The sequence below is a fragment of the Dasypus novemcinctus genome, chromosome 1 (genome assembly GCF_030445035.2).
Source record: "Dasypus novemcinctus isolate mDasNov1 chromosome 1, mDasNov1.1.hap2, whole genome shotgun sequence".
Classification (NCBI taxonomy): domain Eukaryota; kingdom Metazoa; phylum Chordata; class Mammalia; order Cingulata; family Dasypodidae; genus Dasypus; species Dasypus novemcinctus.
Window position 1 is genome coordinate 55,131,552 of NC_080673.1, and position 24,010 is coordinate 55,155,561.

At 42.2% G+C, this 24,010-nt stretch overlaps 1 long non-coding RNA gene across 1 annotated transcript in view; it reads left to right on the forward strand.

The window, feature by feature from the left end:
- Positions 1 to 14,851: 14,851 nt before the first annotated feature.
- The window catches only part of LOC139439324 (uncharacterized), an 89,133-nt gene continuing 79,974 nt past the window's right edge, over positions 14,852 to 24,010 (forward strand). Inside the window, exons 1-2 of the long non-coding RNA XR_011649282.1 lie at positions 14,852 to 14,868; positions 15,219 to 15,322. This is a non-coding gene — a long non-coding RNA (uncharacterized lncRNA). The remainder of the gene's footprint in view (positions 14,869 to 15,218; positions 15,323 to 24,010) is intronic.

Here is a 24,010-nt window from a genome sequence, read left to right on the forward strand (position 1 = left end):
CTACATTCTCTCCCCGCCCCCCCTTTTATTTTGGTAACTAGCTGTATTACCCAGAATTATCAGGGCAATTATCAACCATTATTAAATAAATTTTAATGGAAAGACTAAAAATAAATATTTCAATTGTAGTCATTTTCTAAAATTATAACTATCAGTTCAGATATACAAGAATTTGAATGAAGTAATAAGGCTTCTTTAGATACTGTCTTTTTCTTTCTATTAGCTGGAACAACTAGGAATCAATACTGGTGGTGTTTCTTGCTGTGGAAAACAAAAAATCGGAGAATGCAAATCTGAGTGCCTGCCTTGGTCATTTAGAGAGAATATACCTGTTCACTGCACACATTTGAAACCAGGGGGGATAATTTGAGGGAATTACTGGGTCTAGGGGGATAATTGCCAATTTCTCTGGTTGCACCCTTTAGAAATGTACTATGATAGACCCTGCTGTTATTTTTTAAAATGTCTGAATCCTGGATGATAAGGTCAGAAATGGTCCTGACCTTACCATTGGAACAACCTCTCATCTGGATTTTCCTTTCCATTTTAGGGCTAGATGATGGAGACGAACTCCAGGCCCTGAACCTACATTAAATTCAGATTTGCATTTGTGTTCTCTCCCTGCAGCACAGAATGGCATGTCTCTTCAGATGCGTCCTGATGTAGCCCCAGCATTCATCCCATGGGTTTCTCCTGGTACTGGGTTTTGACCTCTGGGAGGATGCTGCTCCGTCTTTGGGTGCTCAATGTGCCCCTGGCTCTCTTGTTTGTGGTGCCTCATGGCAGATACAGCCTGAAAGACACCGTGTCCTGATCGTCCCTCATCCATGTCTGTCAAAAGATCCACTAAGCACCTGATAGATGCCAGCGTCCAGCCTAGATTCTGGGCTCCCACCAGGGCAGAAGGCCCGCTGCACAGAGACTGGCACAGTCACCATGAGTAGGCAGCCAGGCACTCGTGCCTGCTCCATGGTACCATGGTATTGTGGTCACCAAGGAAGACACAACACAGACATAGACTGGTTGGAACACTTTACTTACTTAGAGAAGAGGCAGAGCAGGGTCTGCTTCAGTAACGGGCGTCAGTGTCCCACTGCCAGTAGGTCCTTCCTGAGTGCTGATGCAGGGTGATGGATTGCGCACAGCTCTCTCATGAATGTTGCAGTGGGGAAGACTCCTTACTGGAAACAGATGTACAAGTGGGGCTGGCCAGGTGCCATTTGACGCACATGCTTGAGCAGCACTAAGAAGTCACCATGCATTGGTACAACGAAGGGTCACCTTATTATGAAGCAAAATCCCTGACCGAGTATGAGCTTGCTACCCAGCCTCCGAATGAGGGAATGTTCTAGACCCTGGCTCTGATTAGGGCAAGTCTGTGGAGGGCTGACAGGTCATGCCATGGTTGCTTCCCCAACAGCCAGATCTTGGACTAGGAACTGGGGACATAACAGAAGAAAAGACAGGTTTGGTCTTTTGGGTTGTCAAACTTCTCAGATTTTTATAGCCTGTGCTGATGAGGAACTGGGTTATTCATCTTCAAGAAGGCATTTTTCAGTGTGATTTCTTATGTGAATCTACCGGGAAAACTGGAAAATTATAACTCCAAAAAATTCATGAACATTGAGCCTCCTTTACCATCCATAAAATTATGACAGCATTCAAAATACATAGATTTATAAATTTAAACTTTAATGCACTGTGGTACTCTGAATGAAATGATGCATTATTTGTGTGAAAAGAAAAATAATTGTGTTCTCCCCTACTCTTAAACCTCCTCCCCAGAGTGATTTTGTCTGTGACACCCAGTCACATATGACACCCAGTCACATATGACACCTATTTGGGTGTCAATAAGAAAAAGACAAATAGCAGACAATTTTATTATGGAGATCATTAATTTATGTGTCCTCTTTCTAGAGGGTGATGACTCTGTTCTTCATATTTGAGTAGATTGAGGCTAGCATAGTAGCTGGCAGATTTTGGATTTCTCGCCTCCAGAATTGTGAGATAATACATTTCTCTTGTTTAAAGCCAAATCGCCTGCGGTATTTTGTTACAGAGCCCTGGCAAGCTCAGACCGATGGAAAAAAGGGGGTGAAAGTAGAAAACTAAATGTCCCATACACATACTGCATGTTTATTGTACCCTTGCTGTGCTAAGTACTTTACGTAAATGACATGTATGGACTCTCATGTTTAATCCCATGAAGGAAGAACCATCGATTTCATTTTACAAACGAGGACACTGAAGCCTATTGGATTTAAGAGACAAAGCCAGAACTGGAACCCAGGTCGGAAAGTGAGATGAACTTCAAATATAGTGCTCTCAACCATCAAAATATACTGTATCCTACAGACAAACTAACGCAATGCTTTGTTTATGTAAACCTGCTAGTAGGGTTCCCACCCCCACTCCCACCACCACCTTGTGCCTCTTTTGTTGCTTCTGGATTCTGAGCCTGAGAATATTAACTTTGTAAAAGAAAATACCATTGCATGAGTCGTCCTTGAAAGTCATATTTAGTTTGAGGAAAGGAAAGGAATAATTTGATGGCATTTCTAATTTTATTTACTGTTGGGTTTTTTTTGCAACTTATGGTAATGGGTCCTTTTGCATTCAAACATAAATTTCTAATGAGTTATTTGGAAATGAAGCTATTACCACATTGAAAGAGAGAGAGAGGGAGCGTGAGAGAGAGGGGAAAATATGGTGAAAGATTTATTGTGATTGGAGCTGGTCTCAGTATCAACTGAATTTTTAATTTTTAATTTTGAGTCTTAGACTAAAATCTCCCTTTCATTCTTTCATATTTGGGGATTTCTGCTTCCTTCTTTTCCTTGAGCCTGATTATTTATTTATTTACATTTACTTATTTTGGGGTTAATGCACATATCCCTGAAATTCTGGATGGTGGAAATGTTTGCTCTTTAAAAGCAGGAGCATGCTGAATATAGACCGATGAGTACAGACTGATGAAGAGAATTTTCTCCTTGGGGAAGGCGCCTCTCCCACCAGTTGCTCTGTGCTTTTTGACAGTAACCTCAAGGTGAGGGGTGTGATAATTAGCATACTAACTTAAAGCGGGTGGTGCTTATAACCTTCCTAAGGAGGTAGGGACATTTCCTCTTTGTCTGTTTTGATTTGGAAGGACAACCCTAGGATGGATGTCATCTGCTCCTTGATGTGAGGAAAGAAGACTAGTAAAAGGCATTAAAAACATCTTTTTCCTTATTTCACTCTATTCTTCGCTTCTGTCACAGACCCTGCTGGACTGACAGAACGTTACACAAATAACCCTCCTTCTTAAGCACCAACGAGGCAGCAGTAGGCATTTTTTCATTTAGAGTCTATCAACTGAGAATTGATAAAGTCATCAGAGAACAACTGTAGTTTGACCCTGACCTGACAAAAGAGATCGAAAACATCTCGTGTGGAAAGAAGCAAGGGGGCTGGGAACATTATTTGGCTCAGAAAGAAGCTGCAAGTCGGCTAAGGGCTGACACCCAGGCATTCCGCCGAGTGTGTTTAATAACTGAAAAGTAAATAATGAAAGGGCAGTCAATAAGCAATTGTGGCTTAGTAAATTATTCATTTTAACACTACTTCCCATGTTTGCCCAGAGATGGGAGATGTCTGTATGTTTTCTTCCAATATACTCATTTTGTTGAACCCTGAATGCCTAGTTGTTCACCTTTCTGGACAGCAGAGAGCGCTCGAGTCACATCCCCAAAAGGGAGAGGCTGAAGCCGCCCAGTGCCTATCTGTGTTTATGAGAAAGACGGAGGAGAGAGAAAATGTTGAGAAGCGCTATACGAGAAGATAGAGAGTGGATAGACACGTAAATAAAAATAAAAAAAAAAGATATTTTTCACAGGTAGATAAAATTCAGTCCTGCACTGAACCAAGGCATAAGGAAATAAACAGATAACAGTCATTCCACATTCCTTGGTTACAATAACTTATTTATTTGAAAACCGTAGGATGACAGATTTGGAACAGTCAGGGCAAGGGCAAGGAGATATTTGAAAAATTTAACAGATTTATTTTCATCTTGAAAACCGAACTCTGATTTTCAGGAAATACTCTCAGGAATCAAGTGGTTCTCTTGGGATTTGCTGCCAGTGAGCAATCAAAAATGCTGCACAGCTGCTGAGGTGCCCCAGGCGGTTTGGAACAAAACTCGACCATGCTTTAAAGCATGTCCTTCATGGAAATGGTTCCGTAATATCAGTCAAACTCTATGTTCATTTCCTGTTCTCGTGGTGCTGTGCTACAGCCTTATTTATGAAATTGTGTCACATGAGTCAAAGCTCCTGTCTTTGGTTGAGATGGGCTTTTGTACTCCCTGGGATATTTACTGTATACCTAAGGTGCTGAGGTAATATCTGTCCTCTATAGGAATGCAGATGCTAAAACTAATCTTATTTATTTATAATAACACATGAGGCAGCTTACAGGGAAGTGTTATCTTGTTGGTAATCAATTCCCACGTGAGGCTGTTGTTGCAGCACAATCAGGCTTTGCAATAAGTGACAAATTGGCTTTGTCTTCTTATTCTGACATTTCTCTCGAGTGTGAATACATCCTCACGGTTACAAGGTCTTGAAGCTTAGTGCCACACCCCAACACACACAAATGCATGCTCTGTGAATGTACTCAGAACAAAAGCCACTGACTCCCATCTGCCAACAAACTAAACTCAAATTCTGGTGCTACCGACGAGCACTAATATGTTGAAAGAAGTAGGCAAAGTGGAAAAGCGTTCTGGACTTGTGGTGAGGAAACACTGATGTATCTGGTGACAGTGGGTCATTATTGTACTAACATTGGTATTCTTAGATTGATTTCTGCTAGGAGCTTCATGAGAGAATGGATACCTCACTCCCAAAGACCAAACAAGCAAGGCTATTTGAAGAGACTTTTTAATTTGAACTTTAGATGAAGTCTTCTCTTATCCTGAGGTGGACTGACTCTTAATGCCCTCTACCCCCATAGCCCTTGCTGGACCTCCTCCCTTTGAATGTGAGCTGGCCCTGAGACTTGCTTTTAACCAGTAAGATGTGGCAAAGGTGAACGGATATATGAGATTATGTGTATGATATTATGTGACCCTGTTACATAAGATGGTGTCTCTCATCTTGTTGGCTTTGAAGAAGCAAGTAGCCACGTTGGGAAACCACACATGGCCTCTTAGAGCCAAGGGCAGGCTCCAGCTGACACCTAGCAAAAACCTGCAGTCCTACAACCACAAGGAACTGAATTCTGCCAACAACCTGGGTGAGGCTGGAAGCAGATCCTTCTCTAGTTGAGTCTCAGATGAGACCACAACCCATCTAAAACCTTGCCTGTAGCCTGAGGAGAGGAACCAGCCAACCTGCACATAGATGCTTGACCAATGTAAAGTGTGAGGAAGGAAATGTGCCTTCTTTTAAGCTCCAAAATTTGTGATAATACTGTCACATAACAATAGAAAACTAGTAACCCCAAATCTTATCCTCTTTTTCTTCCATATGTCTCTTATGATCATGCAAAAAATGGAACTACTTCTAATGAGAGCTGAATGAATTTTTTCTGCCTGATTAAAATCAGCTTATGTCTTAAAAAGAGATTTTCCAGGCTTTCTGGAGTAGAACTTGCTTTCTATTTGGAATAAAATCAAAAGTTAGGTATAAAGAGAAAATAAATTGCAATGAAACTGAATTTATGCAATTAATTGTAACCAGCATTAGACTGGATCTTATTTAAAATCAGACCATTGTTATTTGATTAAATAAAGGAAGAGGCTCCAGCAGAGCAGGCAGAAGTAGGAATGTGCAGGACAGGTGCACTTGGTCTCTTTATTTATATATACATATATATATATAATTTTTTTCATTTAAAAAACAATTTATTGAAGTATATCATTCATACGCGAACATACATAAACAATAAGTGTATAGTAAAAGTTGTGAACTTATAAAACAAACATGCATATTATCATACAGGGCTCCCATACCTCACCCCACCATCAATACTTTGCACTGTTGTGAAACATTTGTAACAGATTATGAAAAAGCCTCATCAAAGAATTACTAACTGTAGTCCATATCTTACATTTAGTGTATTTTCCCCCCAACCTAACCTATTTTTTTTTGTTATTGTTCATAAACCTTAGAACTCACTTGCCCTCTTTTTGAGAGTCTGTTATTTATTTATTTATTTAATTTTTATCTTTTTTTTTTTTAAAGATACATAGATCACACAAAATGTTACAGTAAAAAAATATAAGAGGGAAGTGGATATGGCTCAAGTGACTGAGCTCCCAGTGTTGTAGAATTCGAGAGAGGTTCAATTATTTGTATATAGAAAGGCCAGGACTCGGGAATGATTTTGAGAAGGAAAAATGGTTTATTGATGGTCAGCCAGACTTGGGAGCTTTCTGTTTCAATCCTGAGCCCCAAACAAGATTTTTGAGTCCCTTTTATACAGAGAGGAAAGGCCAAATGGTTCTTTTGTTTCAGCTCTCAATAGGCTTGAATTAGCATATCTTCTACATCCTAGGTAAGCTTTTAGCATGGACTTCATACATTCTAGATAAGCTTTTAGCACATTTGGTTTGCATTTCCCCTGAATATTCAAAGTCTATAGAGTTTGCATTGATAAACTGTTTCCTGGGACTGGAGTCGTTGCCATGGTCACCAAGGGCAGGATTGCAGCCTCTCATCATCCCACACCCACAAGTCAGTACAGACAGTTTAGGTTAAGGTTATCTCTGAAGAGACAAAGAGCCTCACACCCATAGCCCACATCACCAGGAGCCTACCACATGGGAGGTACTGGGTTCAGTTCCTGTTGCCTCCTAAAGAAACAAGGAAGATGAATAGATACAGCAAGTGCAAACAATGAGGGAATGGGGAAGAGATAAATAAATAAATAAATAAATCTTAAAAAAAATGTAAGAGGTTCTCATATACCCCATTCCCCACACCCCCTACTCCTCCCACATCAACAACTTCTTTCATTAGTGTGGTACATTCATTGCATTTGGTGAATACATTTTGGAGCATTGCTGCACAGCATGGATTATAGTTTATGTTATAGTTTAGGAGAGTCTATTTTACGTTAAATAATTGGCATATTTTGATGTTGAGAGTCTTGACTGGTGCCTGAGGGAAATGCAATAGTCCATTATTTGGTGGGGAGAGAATAGCAATGATTAGAAACCCAAAAAGATGGGGGAGGGAAAACAGAAATGGTAGGTGGTTCTAATCAGCTAAGACAATCTGAAAAGGGATGACTAAGTGGCCAAGTCAACCAGGATGTATCAGAATGATCTTTGAAGGTGAATTCCATAGAAGAGGGGTAAAGCCCTGCAGGGGTATGCCTGCTTTGCTTAGGTGGCTTTTCTGTCTTTCCTGGAATGCTCAGCCCTCCCTGTATACCATCCAATTCCTATGTCTTACAGGTCTGATTTAAATTCTAATAACGTCATGAAATCTTTTATGTCAATTCTTGATTTTTTGATTCCACATCACAGAAATTTCCTCAATTTCTCTCAAAAAATAAAGGAATGTCACTGACTTATATCACTGAACAGTCAGTAGGTAAACTGAGCTTCTGACAGGGTTGACCTAAAGGAACACAAAATCGTCTGGCCTCTAGCTGTGTTTCTCTGTAATTTTTAAGGTTCTGTTTCTCTCTGACTTTCCTCATGCTGACAAAAATGATTTCATTCCACACTTTCCAAAGGAAGAGAGAATACCTTTATCCTAAAGTTCTAAGCAAAGCCCGCCCTGAGACTCACTAATGGATCTGCTAAATGTATAATGCCCTATCATTTTGACCTCAGGAAGAGAAGGTGCTGATTGGCTGAGACTGACTCCTGGGATAGACTCAGCTTCCCACGGAATCACAGGAGTCCCAAACGGAAATCAGTGTCCACCTACCTTATTTTAAATATACTTTTTATTTTTTTAAAAGGTAGTTAGATTACATAAATGTTACATAAAAAATAGACGGGATTTCCATATGCCCTGCTCCCTACACCTCTCACATTTTTCCACATTAGCAACATTGTTCATTAGTGTGGTGCATTAGTTACAACTGATGAGCATATTTTGGAGCATTGCCACGAAGTGTGGATTATAGTTTACATTGTAGTGTGTACTCTCTTCCATTCAATTCTGTAGGTTATGGTAAGGTATAAAATGGCCTGTGTCTGTCATTGCAATGTCATTCAGGACAATTCCAAGTCCCGAAAATGCCCCCATATTACACTTGTTTATTAACTCTATTCCATCCTTGTTTTTCTTTCTTTGAAATAAAAGTTTAACAAATATGTTGAATGAGTGAATGAATGAATGATAGTTTTTGCAAGTTAGTATCTGACAATAGCCTTTCTCATCAAGGCTGATGGGGCACGACCACTCGTGTGTTGCTAGTAAACATGCCCAGAGGTACCTCTCCTATGGGGGGTAAATTGCTAATATCTATCTAAATTGCAAACGCATAAACCCTTTCATCTGGCAATCCACTCTTGGGAATTTATCAGGTAGATATACCAGTGCATGTGTGAAATGGTGTATGTTCAAAGTTATTCAGTGTAGCATCTTTTAATGGAAAAAGATTGGAAATCAGCTAATTGTTCATCAATATGTAAGTTGGTAAATATAAAATGATGCTTCAATATGACTGAATACTAAAAATACTATACTGCAGTATAAAAGAAGAGTAAAGTCTTTATATATTGGGATGAAAAGGGGAAGACATCTTTGGTTAAATGAAATAGTTAAATGGAAAAAATGTGCACAGCAATAGATAGAATGCATTATCTTTTATGAAAAACAAGAAGGGAAAATACATATTCGTATGCACTTGTCTTTGTATAAAGGATTCTGAAGGCTACCATAAAAATCCAATAAAGTGGATACCTGAGTAGAGAGCTGATGAGGTACAGGGTGGGAATACACGGTTTTACTCTGTGCCTCTAAAGCTGAGTTTCGAAACTTGTAAATGTTTTACCTATTCAAAATCTTTGAAAAAAATAACTGAGCCTTTCAAGTGCTTTTCCCTCTTGCCTGTTTGGGAATCAATGGTTGAAACATTTCTGTAGACTCATTTATCATTTATGTAGCATGTGTACTGCTTCTTACCTTAGACTGGAGGGGACAGTTTAATGTAATGGTAAAGAGCCTGCCTGGAATTTGCAGAATCTGGGTTTGTCAAATATGGATTCTGATTTTAGCTTTATCCCTTAAAAGCTGTGTTAACCCATGGCAAGCCACTTCAGCTCTCTGAGTTCTATTTGTTCATTTACCTCCCTCACAGAGTTGCTGTGAAAAATAAATCAGATGTCAGGTATCATACATAGCACACTGTGTGGATGTTATTAAACACTCTTTAAATCATGACTAATATTAACCTGCAAGCTCTTAGATGTCAGGGGCTTTCGTTTTGTTTAATTTTCTCCCACCATATAAGTGTTGAGAGTGCATTGTGAAAACCCAGAGTATTGTCCATGTACATGAACTGAAAGGGAAGGTAAAGATGTTCTTGTTACCTGAGGGAAATCAGGGAGAGATATATTCATGCGCCTGACCATAATTTAGAAGTCCTCACCCAGTCCTAGAACACAAGGGCAAAAGATGTCTCTTTTTCCCCTCCAAGTATAATCTACCTTGGTTTCCAGGATCAGTCAGGGAGCAACAGGACAGCAACCCCCCATGAAACCAGGGGCTCTCCTGAGCTGGGCTCAGGTGGAGCTGGTCAGATGCTGAGCAGATGGACCTCCCATGCTTTTCCTGTCAGGTGCTATCATTAGTATCATTAATTCAACAAATAATTATGAGCACCTCTGTGATGGTTCGAAGCTGTCTGTACCTCAGAAAAACATGTTCTTAAATATAATTCATTCTTGTGGGTGTGAACCCCATGTACGCAGGACCTTTGGTTGAGGTTACTTAAGTTAAGAAGGTGTGGCCCACCTCAGTCAGGATGGGTCTGAATCCTATTACTGGAGTCCTTTCTAAACCCGGTGAAATTTGCACAGAGAAAGAAAGCCACAGGAAGTAAGAAGCTGAAATCAATGAAACCCAGAAGACTGAGAAGACAGCCCCATGTGCCTTTACCATGTGACAGAGGAGCCAGCCTCAGAATGCCAGTCTTTAGGGAGAAAGAATTGCCTTGATGATGCCTTGGATTTCTTTCAGACTCAAAACCGGAAGCTAATTAATTCCCATTGTTTAAACAAACCCATCCATGATATTTGCTTGGACAGCCTAGGAAACGAAAACAGATTTTGGTACCTGGAGTGGGGTGCTGTTACTGGAAATACCAAAAATGTGGAAATGGCTTTGGAATTGAAAAATGGTAGAGGCTGGAAGAACTGTGACGTGCTTGATAGAAAAGACCCAGCTTGCTTTGAAGAGACTGTTGTTAGAAATATGGATGCTAAAGGTTCTTCTGATGAGGCCTTAGACAGAAATGATGAAAGTGTTACTGGCAACTGGAGGAAAGGTGATACTTGTTTTAAAGTGGCAGAGAACTTGACAAAATTGAGTTCTGAGGTCAGATGGAAGGCAGAACTTGAGTTTGATGATCTTGGATATTTAGCTGAGGAGATTTCCAAGCTAAATGTTTCTTCTTAAGCCTGATTTCTCCTTGCTGTTTATGTTAAAATGTGAGAGGAAAGGCATTAAGTTAAGAACAAAACTCCGGGGCACAAAGAAACCAGAAATTGATGGTTTAGAAAATTCTGAGTTTCCAGAAAGTGAGTCCTCAGAGGCTAGTGCTCCATGTGAGGGTTTAACTGAACATGGATTGAGTCAGCCATTTCAGTGCAATCAGGATTAGAGATGCAGTTATGCAGGATAGATGTGTGAAAATTTCTTTTGTCTAGCAGGTTGGATCCCTGTGAACTATATGCAAAAATAACAAGTTTTTTTTTTTTGCATAATGTGTATGAATGGAACCACTGACAGCCTGTACTAAAAAGATAAAGAAGGGACAAATTGAAGGAAAAGTCACTTCAAGGGCAGTACCATGGAAGCTGAGGTCTGGACTGAAACCATCTTGGTCCAAGAGAGCAGTCTACCCGTGTATGTGGAAAGGGTGAGTGTGTTCCAGTGCTTAGAGAGGGTGGGCCTTCCACCCTGTTGTTCAGAAAAGTGTGCCATCCTAGTCTCAGAGAGGGTGGGAGTCTGTGCCTTAGTATTTGCAGAGAGTTTGGTCACCACCCTGATGTATGGGGAGTGTGGAACCTTCATTCCAGTGTTTGAGGCATGCATGGCCACTGGGCAAGCCCTTGGAAGGGGTGGGGATGCAGCTTCATCAGACTCAGAGGACAAAACATCATTCCAAAGATGACTTTCAGACCTTGAAATCTAATGGAGTATGCCCTGCAAGTTTTTGAAATTGTTTGGGACCCATGACCCCTGTTTTCTTTCTAGTTTCTCCCTCTGGGAATAGGGATGTTTATCCTATGCCTGTCCTCCATTTTATACTGGAAGTTGATAACTTGATTTCTAGGTTTCACAGGTCCACAGACATAAGGGATTGTGCCCCAGGACAGACCACACCTAAAATCGACTTTAATGAGACTTTGTACTAAACGTTGCTTCTGAAATGACTTAAGGCTTTTGGGATATTGTGATAGAATGAATGTATTTTGCATTTAGAAATAGCATGTCTTTTTATGGTCTAGAGGGTGGTTTGAAGCTGTATGTATCTCAGAAAACCATGTTCTTAAATGTAATCCATTCCGGTGAGTACAAAACCGTTGTAAGTGGGACCTTGTGCTGTGGGTGCTTCAGTTGACAAGGTGTGGCCCCCAATACTCTGGATGGGTCTGAATCCTATCACTGGAGTCCTTTATAAGTGGGGACAGAGAGAAAAAGCCTTAGGAAACAAGAAGCTGGAATCAATGAAACCCAGAAGAGGACGGAAAGACCAGGAGATGCTGCCATGTACCTTGCCACGTGACAGAAGAACCAATGATCATGGGAAGCCAGCCCCAAGACACCACAGTCTTTGAGGGAGAAACATTGCCTTGGAAGTGCTTTGATTTCCACTTTCTTTTAGCCTCAAATCTGTCAAGTAATAAATTCCCATCGTTTATGTCAACCCATGTCATGGTATTTGCTTAGGCAGCCTAGGCAACTAAAACAACCTACTGTGCATGTGGCACTGAGCTATGGTGCTGGAGAAACAAGGACAAATGGAAAAGATTTTTGATTCTTGGGGAAACCGATTCTTAGCACATTTTTTGTTTGTTGTTCAAGCTTATATCTGGATTTCTACCAACTCCTTCCACCTTGTGTCTCTTCTATCCCCTTTAATTTCTGTATTTTAGAACTAGCCAAGAGTATATTTTCTGGATCACCTAAATGAAAACCATTTCAGGTCATTAACCTAAGGACACACCTGGACGGATATTCAGACAGAGAAGGACCTTAGGTTACAGAAGCCAGTTTTTAGCTTGATGCATCCTCAACAGAAGTAACAATGTTGTCACCACATCCTAGAACAGGGAGGATGGAGGTAGCCAATTTGTTTGCATTAAACCCTCTGTGAACATGTAAGGTACAAAGGGTGTGGCCCAGACTAGTGGGCTGAGTTTATGACTGGGATTCTGAGCTTGTAACCTCTCACTCTAAATCTGACATTTATGACCTTTTGCAAATATAAAATTTAGTGGTACCTCTGATTTTTCCCAATTATCAGGTTGAGATGACAGTGAGGGAAAGTCATCCAAATACTTTAAGGATCTTAAATTAGAGGATTATGCTCATTTAACTCACACTAAAAAGACTGCTGCGGAGCTTTGATATTGTAATACCAAGAAACTGCTCTCCTTCCTTAGTGCCAGAGATAACTCTGCCCCCTTTTCTGAGGTAACTAGTTCAGTCTCTATCCAACAGGTGAAAAATGAAATTAAAGAGAATTAGACCTATTCTACATGAGTAACATATAAGGCTGGGGGCCAGCCTGTCTTTCCTCTTGATTAGTTGTAAATAACAGCTGTATATTCAGGGAATAACGAATCTGAACAATTTACCCGCCCCTCCCACCCCGACCTCTCAGAGGTCTCCGTGGCACTGTGTGGAGGTGTTGGCTTCCCCGAAGCCACAAGACACTGGCGTAGAGCCCGATGCTCTGAATCAGTGACCCAGGACCCCTCTGCGGTCCTCCCTCCTTGTCTGTGTGACACTGAAGTGGGAGAGGAGCAAGGGCTTCAAAGAATTCTGGGCGTAAGGGAACAGCGCATCTCGTCTCCCGTCCTTCGTTCTGCCTGCGCTGGGGTTCTCTCAACATTTTAAGCACGAGCTGCGCCCGCGGTCCTCTTTCCCAGTGCCTGGCACACGGCGCAGGGAGGCCAAGAGCGCTCGCCGCAGACGGAGGGCGAACCCCACCAGGCGCTGTGCTTTAAGGAGCGGCTTGTTTCCAGCAATCTTCCTCACCTCCACAAAGGGCAAAGCATGCCAGGAGATCCGGGGCTCAGGCTTGGGTTGTTCGTGTCATTTCCTGCAATGTTTATCCGGTCTTCTGTGTGTACTTTGCCAGCTAGAACAAAACAGCGCTGCTATGGAAACTGCAAACACCAGGCAATCCTGGTCCCTGCACTTGGCAGCCCAGCCGAGAGCAAGATAATGGCTTTTGTTGTTATCTACGGATGCTGATGCTCAGTCGGTTGTACCCGCAGGCCCTAACTAGGGACGCGCTGACACTGCACTGTAAGCGCGATCTTGTACTCTGCCTCGGCCTGGTGATGCGGGCCAGAGATAACCAGTACAGCCAGGGCACCAGCTCATTATCCCGACGACAACCCGGGGCTTTATGCTTCTCTGACAACCTCTGTGGTCTCTTCACTCTCAGGTGACCCAGAAATCTCAAAATAGCCTGCTGAACTCTGTAACGTGCAGAGCCCAACCTCTTGGCAAATCTTATATCCTGTTTTCCTTTCTGCTTTTTTTCCCCCAAATCCTAATAAGGTCATTCTTCTGAAGACAATTGTAACCCGCATGCATTCCATTGGGGGCTGGAGCAGGGTGAGAGCAGCCTGTGTGTAGGGGGAACAGGTGGGCTGACATTTTCCCTCCTGGAATGAATACAAATTGCAGCCCTCTGAAAACATTTACTCTCATTTACTACGATTCTTTTTTTTTTTTTTTTTTTTAAAGATTTATTTGTTTAATTCCCACCCACCCCGTCTGTTCCCTGTGTCTATTTGCTGCGTCTTGTTTCTTTGTCCGCTTCTGTTGTCGTCAGCAGCACGGGAAGTGTGGGCGGTGCCATTCCTGGGCAGGCTGCTCCCTCCTTCGCGCTGGGCGGCTCTCCTTATGGGGTGCACTCCTTGTGCATGGGGCTCCCCTACGCGGGGGACATCCTTACGGGGTGCACTCCTTTGTGTGGGGCTCCCCTACGCGGGGGACACCCCTGCGTGGGGCGGCACTCCTTGCGCGCATCAGCACTGCGCATGGGCCAGCTCCACACGGGTCAAGGAGGCCCAGGGTTTGAACCGCGGACCTCCCATGTGGTAGGTGGATACCCTAACCACTGGGCCAAGTCCGTTTCCCAACTACGATTCTTAAAGATTCTTAAAACTTCTCTGTTGACTGCAAGTTTTAATAAGAGGCCAATTTACTACATGTGACATTAACAATGATAATGTTGGGAGATGAGGAGCTTCAGAGATTTAATAATTGGATGCGAAAGCCTTTCACCCCTGGGTTGCCAGGTTAAACACTGCCTGGCAGGGCGTAGGTGTGGACAAACACAGCTGTGTTTAGAATGTGTCAATGTCTTGGTCTATTTTTCCAATATTTGTGCTTTGAAAAGCGCCTTCTGCTTGACATGCAGCCTCTCTTGTGTTTGGAGCTCACATGTGTGGTAAGAGAAAGTTATTCCATCTCAATTTCCAAGATATCTCAGGGGCTAGCTTTCTTGTACTCCTAAAGCTGGTTTTCTTTTCTGTGGCAATACCCATTTTCTCTGGTTTCAAACTGCTCTTTTCTTGAAGAGATAATCGTGGAGAAATCTTCTGACCCATTTGCTTGCAAATGCTCTTCTTTGGTAAGAAATATTTGATATTCTTAAAGCTTTTGCCACATAGAGTAGGGTGATTTTCAAATGCTATTTGATTCTTCTAAAAGCTAGCTAGCCTTGTTCTCAGAAAAAGCGTGGAACAGGCACAAAAAAATAGTTCTAAGTCCTGATCGCTGTTTCTTTCACACTTGCAGGTTGCTGATCACAGGAATATTTGGACAAAGTGAGGTGGGTGAGAGTGAGGCCCTCGTCAGGGATGGTTTTCTTCTCTCTTTTCCCAGAGAGACTGGGAGCAAAGGTGGGCTCTGCCTAAGAATTCAATGGATTCTTGCATATGGTAATTTAAAAGCTTGAAGCTGGTCAACCTGTAGGGAAGGGAGCCATGGTCAAGAAATTTAAGACTTACCAATGGGTTGGATTTTTATTTCCAGCAGGCTATAGGGGCACAATTTGTTTGGGGTTAGGGGGGGATTGTGAATAAGGAAAGCTAATGTTCTGCATAATTAAGGACAGTATTAATTGCACTGTGAGGGAAGCAGCCTTGCAGATTATAGGGTAGGAGTTAAATAAATCTTATAGGTTTGGAGGAGAGGATGCAAAATGGTAGCCTGGTATCTCATGGCCAGATATAGCATGCAGCTCAGTTTTGTTTTGGCTTGCAAAGTGTTTGTCTGTTTTTTAAGTTGAATTAGTTGCCAACTTGTAAAATAGGGAGATGCTATATAGAATTTTATCTTCTTTGGAGCAATTGAAAGATCTGGCAACAACACTGGCCCACAATCTGCATGGTAACAGTTGGGGAGACTGGGTAAAAGCTGCTTCCTTTACACATAGCAGGCCTTATCCAGTCTGACATAGTTTTGTACACAGCCTACTTCAACTGACTGGCATTACTTACAGGACCACTCTGGACATTTGCATTTGTGACTCCCGGTCTAAGAATATTATTCTTTAGGAATGTGTGTGTGTGTGTGTAAATTACTGTTACCTGCTGTACAGTTGAGAGATTCAAGTGTGACCGCAATCCACACCAATGAGGAAACACTGAAGGAGTTTGGATAATGAAGGCCAATGTTATGCCCTAATTTGCAGTACCCTCCTGTGGAGCTTGGAGTGCCAAAGTACTCACTGGCTGACTATTCTGATGAAGTCTCACATTTTTCTTGGGGGCATTATTAATTAGGAATAATTCAGATTTGGTAAAATATACAGGTGGAAGGAGGGGGAGAGATTTTAGAGTAAGACTAACACATGAAGGTGGGGTTTCTTGAAGGGTAGATGAGGAATCTTTTTTGTATGGAGCTAAAGCTACACCGGGAATAACAAAGAAACTCTGGACTCCTGATAGCTTAAAACGATGAGTATATTCTTTGCTCAAAACACAAACACCATCTGATGGAGGCTGGGCAGCCGTCTCTGTGTAGATGGCAGTGCCATCTGGAACATGGGGTCTCCAAGGATGTTGAGCAAGAGACGAGAGGGAGCAGATACTCATACATGGAGTGTATGCATGGTTTTGGAAGTGGAGATCGTCCCTTCCAATCATGTCCCATTGTCCAGAACCCACTCAAATGGCCTCATATTAACTTCAAGGGAGGCTGAGAATGGAGTCTTCTGTGTGAGGAAAATGAAACAAGACTCAGTGAACACACAGTACTGACTCTGTTGCAGAGGTTAAAGGAAAAGTATAATTTTGAGAGAAGGGCAGACCTGAGTGTAGCAGAGCAGAGACAGAACCTCTCAGGAAAATCTGACACAAACCCCTATGTAGCCCCTCGAAGGAGAACAAAGAGGCAGTCCAGTGAAGGGAAGTGGTGCCTGCCCACCTCCCTCCCTGCTGGCTCCCTTCAAGAAGCAGCACATCCTATTGGAACTCTCTGTGTCTAGGAGTCCTGGGTAGACCAGCCACAAAGTGAGGGGTGACCTCCCCTAGAGCAGGGGCCCTTCCCAGTAGAGAACTAGGGATGGAGGTAACAGAATGCCTCCCCTTTGTGCCTATGAAGGAAAGCTGCCCCTTGAGAAGGGGGACACTAATTGCTTGGATTATGCTTTACCATAGAAATAGCTCAAGCCCAGGTCTTATCAGTAGCCTTTAAGATTGATCTACAGTGCCGATCGAGTGCCCACAGAGCCAGTACCATGCTAAATACTTTGCAAACCTTGTCTCAATCTTCACAACAACCTGCTGAGGTAACTGGGATTCTCCCATTTTACAGGTAAGGAAATGGGGGCTAAGAGAGTTTATTAACCCAGATCACTCAGCTGGTGACTGGCAGGGCCAAGAGATGAATCCGTTTGATTCTAAAGCCAGCCTGACACTGTCCTTACTAGCAATAGATCTACCCCTTTACGTTCATTAACGAGGTTCACCAGTTGTTTTCTTTAGCAGTTAGCAGGACCCTCTTGGGATCCTTGATAAATGGTCTTCTGTCTATGACTTTTTTGGGGACTTTAGACTAAATTTCAGGATTTTAGGGAGACCTGGGGTTATTCTTGGGGTTGTAGCTGGAATCGAAAGGCCTGCTTTGTGAGGTGTTTTTGAGCTGTAATGCCTGAGGTCCTGGGTCAGTCTGGATGGGAACAGAGTCCAAGCTTGTTCACTCCTTGGTGGTACAGGTAATGTCCCGGAGGTTCTGACCTGAAGTCAACTTGGAAAAAAATTTAAAAAGAGAGAAAGAAAATATAGAACACAGGCACGCATAAATTACCAAACAATATGATTCAGTTACTATATAGCTTGTATTCTTATATATCTGGTTCTGTACAAAGATACACGTAGCAGTTTAATATAGTTCATGAATTCCAAAAATAGATATTGGATTATGTTTGTAAAGTGGTCTGTACCTGGGCATGATTAAGTTATGATTAGGGCTTTGATTGGGCCACATCAGTAGGGTGTTGAGTCCCCACCCCTTGGTCGGTGGGGACTCACAGATAAAAGACATAGCAAAGGACAGAGTTTTTTTGATGCTGGAACCCAGGAAGTGAACACACAGAAGAACACAGAAGAATAGAGTTGGCTCCTTACACAGCAGAAGCCCAGGGAGAGACAGAGCTGATCACCTGATTGTCTACAGCCGACCTTGTGGAGAGAGACAAAGCCTAGAGAGCCTCATAGTCTACAGCTGGCCTTGTGGAGAAAAAGGAGGAGCTGAGCCTGGAGAGAAATGAGTCTCAGGAAGAGAGGAACCCAGGAAGCCTGAACCCTGGCAGACGGCAGCAGCTATCTTGCTCCAACAGGTGGCAACAGCCTTTGGTGAGGAAAGTAACTTATGCTTTATGGCCTGGTAACTGTAAGCTTCTACCCCAAATAAATACCCTTTATAAAAACCAACCGATATCTGGTATTTCACATCAGTACCCCTTTGGCTGATTAATACAATACACATTTATAATATAGGTATATATATATTTTACAAAACTGACTCTAATACTATGTTTGCACCAGGATTTTGGGTACTCTTCCTTCAATATATTAGTGCTGGTGGGGTGTTGAGGGCCAAGATCAAGGTGTGAGTTGAGGTCAAATGTCAACAATCAGGAAGACAAGACTTGTTGAAAAGGAGGTGAGGAGCCCAGTTCAGCTGAGAGGTCATGAAGGACTAGTGATATGTGTGATGTTTAGGCTAATGTGTCAACTCAGCCAGGTAATGGTGTCGAGTTGTTTGGTCAAGCAAGCACTGGGCTAATTGTAATACAAGGGCATTACATGGACTTTAATCATCAGTGAGTTGATTGCATATATGGCTGATTACATCTACAATCAATTGAGGAGATGGCCATTAGCAATGAGTGACACTTCTCATCCAATCAGTTGAAAGCCTTAAAAGAAGTCATTTTTGGGAAGCTGACTTGGCCCAATGGATAGGGCGTCCGCCTACCACATGGGAGGTCCGCAGTTCAAATCCCGGGCCTCCTTGATCCGTGTGGAGCTGGCCCATGCTCAGTGCTGATGTGCGCAGGAAGGGCCCTGCCATGCAGGGGTGTCCCCCATATAGGGGAGCCCCATGCACAAGGAGTATGCCCCAAAAGGAGAGCTGCCTAGCACAAAAGAAAGTGCAGCCTGTACAAGAATGGCGCCGCACACACAGAGAGCTGACACAACAAGATGACGCAACAAAAAGTAACACAGATTCCTGGTGCCGCTGATAAGGTCATAGAAGAACATGGAGTGAATGGATACAGCGAGGAGACAACTGGGGGTGGGTGGGGCGGAAGAATGGGAGAGAAATGAAAATAAACCTTGAAAAAAAAAAAGAAGTGATTTTGACATTCAGAAAGAATCCTCATGTCTACTGAAGAAGAGACAGCCAACCTCTCCTGAGGAACTCAACGAGGACCTTCAGTTGGAGTCCCTGGCTTGCAGTCTGCCCTAGGAATTTTGGACTTATGCATCCTCATGGTTGAGAGACAATTTTATAAAACTTCATACTATTCACAGATATCTCCTGTCAGTTGTCTACCTAGGGAACTCTGACAAATACAACATGGGTGGCCTATTTGCATGTGGTATGGTAGAGGCCCTGCCTGTTAAAGGTATCAGACTGAGTTGGGTGGTAAAATAACAGATCATTCTCATTTGGAGTTATAGATGATAGTTTGATATGATGATGTCTCAGAATTGGGACAATATTGGTGATTTTTCCTCTGAAGAAACTGTTGTTCCATCAGGGTCTGTCTCTTCAAAAAAAATGGATACTTTGCCTGGACAAGAGACCTAAAGATGTCTCAAAGCTGGCAGTATTCTTTTCAGGCAGATAGATGCATGCTGGCAGAGACCTAGATCCTTCTTTCATTCCCTTCTTCTTTGTTTCTTATCTGCCAGACTTCCTTTCTAGTTTTGGGGCTTGAGTCCTTTTTAGCAGCCAAACTTCCAATTCAGACACTGGGTAGTTAAATTCAGCTTCTGGCCTGGTATGGGAGGAGAGCCTCTCGGAGTAGCACATAGGGCCTTAATGGTTTGTAAATGAGTAAGAATCAATGACTGGATTAAACTGACATGGGAGGTTGAAGTTCAGTGAAAGCAGTAAGTTTTTCATAGTTTCCTCCAAGTACAACATTGAAATGACCTCATTTCAGGGTGTTAGTTTAGTGCTCTTGCTTTTTAAATGAAGGCTTCAAGCCATTCCATTAGCTAAGTCAGGCTGCATTACCTAAAATATGCTGTTTTCTGGCTCCTGGTGAAGGGAACAGAGGGCGTGTTGTAAGTCAGAAAACATCTCAGACAGTTAAAGTGGAATCAATACCCATTTCTTCTTGGGACCCAAGTGTATCATTTAATTTCTGGGCATGGGGAGATCCCAGGCATTCCAATTAACAGCTCTCTCTCTTTTTTTTTTTTCATACTGAGTATAATAAATGATATACTACAAATCTAGGGAAAAAAAGAAACAGAAGAAAGCAAAACCATAAAAGACAAAAAATATAAAAGGCAGAGATCCTGTCGCCCTAAGGCTAATTAGGTGCTTTTATTCAAAATGAGTTGGATAAGATAACTGTGATATCCAAAGATCCAAAGACCAAAACCAGGCTGCTTTTTAGAGGGTCCAATTTTGGGAACTGGAGAGGGTGAGAAGTGACAGGAGAGGGAGCTGAGAGTCAGGGAGTTGAAGTCATGCATTCCCAGAATTGCCTAAGTGGGTTAGAATTCCTCATTGAGGAAGCTGGGAGGAGGGGAGAGGCTCCTGGGCTCCCTGGGGCCTGTTATTATTAGAAGACCAATACTGCTAATCAATCCGGCATCCACAAAATCCTCATAACTTTAATTACCTCTAATCTTTGCATCTCTGTAAAATGTACCCGGCCCTGTTCTAAGCACTTTATATGTACTGACTTGTTTAGTTCTCACAATAGCCTATGATGTAAGGTACTCTTCAACTCTTATTATTTTCATTTTACAGATGAAGAAACTGAAGTATCACAATGTAAAGGGGCTCATTCTATGGTGCACAATTAGTAAATAGGAGGGCCAAGATTCAAACCATGTCTGTCTGGCTTCCCAACTGATTTTGTTTTTCCCATTTCACCATGTGGCAGCTAAAAAGCTGACAAATACCACAAACATCACAGAATCCAGAAAAAAACGTAATATGTTTAGTAATTCCCTTTATAGGGTTACTTTATAATATTCTTTTTTTACTTTTCTGGGCCACATCTCCGTTGATTGCCTCTTCACATGACAATGATTTTTTAATATCAATTTCTACAGTAAGAACAGAAATATCATTTAGTCTTTCATTTAGTGTGATTGATCAAAGCTTTAAAAAAATTTATTAGAGTTGGGAATGCATAAATCATGTGATGTCACACACAAATGAACTTGTTTAATACAACTATAGATTTTTTTGCCCTATCATAAAAGCATGCATATGGTGAATTCTATTTTGCATAATTCTCATCAAAAAAGAAAAAAAATGTATAGTGGATCTGTAATTGTATGTCATGCATTATTGAATATGTTCCAGACGGAAAAAAGCTCTTGTTTTGACTAGTCTTCAATGAGAGCCATAACCTCTAGTTATAATTTGACATGTCTGAAGTTGAAAGAACTATTAAGACTAACCTCTGATTCCATATATTTCAAACTTGTTTCTCTTCTACTACCCATATACTACCCCTGCTGTGTGCTATCGATAGGGTGTCATTACATTCTTGTCTTTCTGGGTTAGTCCAGAACAACAGTTATTGATCTGGCATAATTATTAGTAGCCCCCTTCCTTTTCTTTTCAAAAGTGTTCTGGTCCAGTTTTTTGTTTTTTTTAATAGGAGAGTCCTTATCTATGAAATGTTTTTAGTTGGGTATCTCTGGTTTAGGATTACTTATTGTCAAAAAACCTAGAAGCTACAGATTTATGAGGCATGATCCCTGGAGATGGTCACATTGGCTATACAACTATCTGGGTATAAAATGGAGATGTTTCGTAACCTAAACGCTCCCTGCTGTGTGAGGTGACTCACAAACCTCAGCAGAAGACCACATCTATCACTGGGCCAGAAAGCATGTGTCTGTCACGGGGAACCATGCAGGATGCCCCAGACATCCCCCTGCTTCATTTGCATCTCTTGATTGCTTGTATCCTTGAAATTACTAAGAAAACTTGATTTTGGGTAAAGTCTCTGATTCTTGAGAGTCTGACTTCATAACCTGATCCTATAGGCTGATCACCTGGTTTGAACAATGGATTAAAGGGCGTCTGGCCTTAGGACACATTCGCATTGTGATGTGACTTCTGGCCAAGCACCCTTGTGTCATGATCCTGGGTGAGGTGGTCGAGGACGAGTTTTCGGGGCTACTAGCAATGACATACAGAATTGACTCTGAGCCATGTAAGAATATCTTTCTAAACCTAACTGAACTTCCTCTGATGTGGATATCAAAGACACCGCTCTGCCACTCCTTTTTTTATTTTTTTTATTTTTTTTATTTTTTTTATTTTTTATTTTTTATTGACTTTGTAATAATATTACATTAAAAATATATATGTGAGGTCCCATTCAACCCCACCCCCCCACCCCCCCTCTCCCCCCCCCCCCAACAACACTCGTTCCCATCATCATGACACATCCATTGGATTTGGTAAGTACATCTTTGGGCACCTCTGCACCTCATATACATTGGTTCACATCATGGCCCATACTCTCCTCTATTCCATCATGTAGGCCCTGTGAGGATTTACAATGTCCGGTGATTACCTCTGAAGCACCATCCAGGGCAGCTCCATGTCCCGAAGACGCCTCCACCTCTCATCTCTTCCTGCCTTTCCCCATACCCTTTGTCCATTATGTCCACTTTTCCCAATCCAATGCCACCTCTTCTATGTGGACACTGGATTGGTTGTGTCCATTGCACCTTTATGTCAAGAGGAGGCTCAGATTCCACCTGGATGCTGGATGCAATCCTCCCATTTTCAGTTGTAATCACTCTAGGCTCCATGGTGTGGTGGTTGTCCTTCTTCACCTCCATCTTAGCTGAGTGTGGTAAGTCCAATAAATCAGATTGTAGGTGCTGGAGTCTGTTGAGGCTCAGGATCTGTCTGCCACTCCTTGACATGAGGAAAAATATTATGGTGGAAAGGTAAAAATGGAAAGAAACATTATCTTGACTGATGGTGGTTAAAGCATAATACTTTTGCAAATATTACAAACACTTAAGACTATGTGTGTACATTAGCAGTTTCCTTCCCGGGGTTTGGAAGTGGCTCATCAAAGTGGAAGATCCTGTAATTTAAACTTCATTAGCTTCATGGTGAATCTGCTGCTGCAGACAGAGGTGATTGCTCATGTGGTATCATTTGAGGACAGCAGCCAGGCAATGACCCCAAATAAATACTAATATGATAACACCTTAGATTCTTTAGAAACAGCTTATAGGGAAGCGGACTTGGCCCAGTGGTTGGGGTGTCCGTCTACCACATGGGAGGTCTGCGGTTCAAACCCTGGGCCTCCTTGACCCGTGTGGAGCTGGCCCATGCGCAGTGCTGATGCACGCAAGGAGTGCCCTGCCACGCAGGGGTGTCCCCTGCGTCGGGGAACCCCATGCACAAGGAGTGTGCCCCGTAAGGAGAGCCGCCTGGTGCAAAAGAAAGTGCAGCCTGCCCAGGAATGGTGCCGCACACACGGAGAGATGACGCAACAAAAGAAATAGATTCCCGTGCCACTGACAACAACAGAAGTGGACAAAGAAAACACAGCAAATGGACAGAGAGAACAGACAATTGGGGGCAGGAGAAGGGGAGAGAAATAAATAAATCTTAAAAAAAGAAAAAAAAAAAAAGAAACAGCTTATAGTTTTCAGAACAAATTTACCTACTTTCTCCTCAAACAACCATAAATATTCATATTTTTATTATTTACATTTCACAGATGAAAAACATGTGATTTAAGGAAATCAAAATACTTAAAGAAACTCCAGAGTCAGGGCAAAGTTCTGGGTGGGACTCCTATTTTGTCTTGTATTTTGACTCTAAATTCCATCATCTTCCTTGAT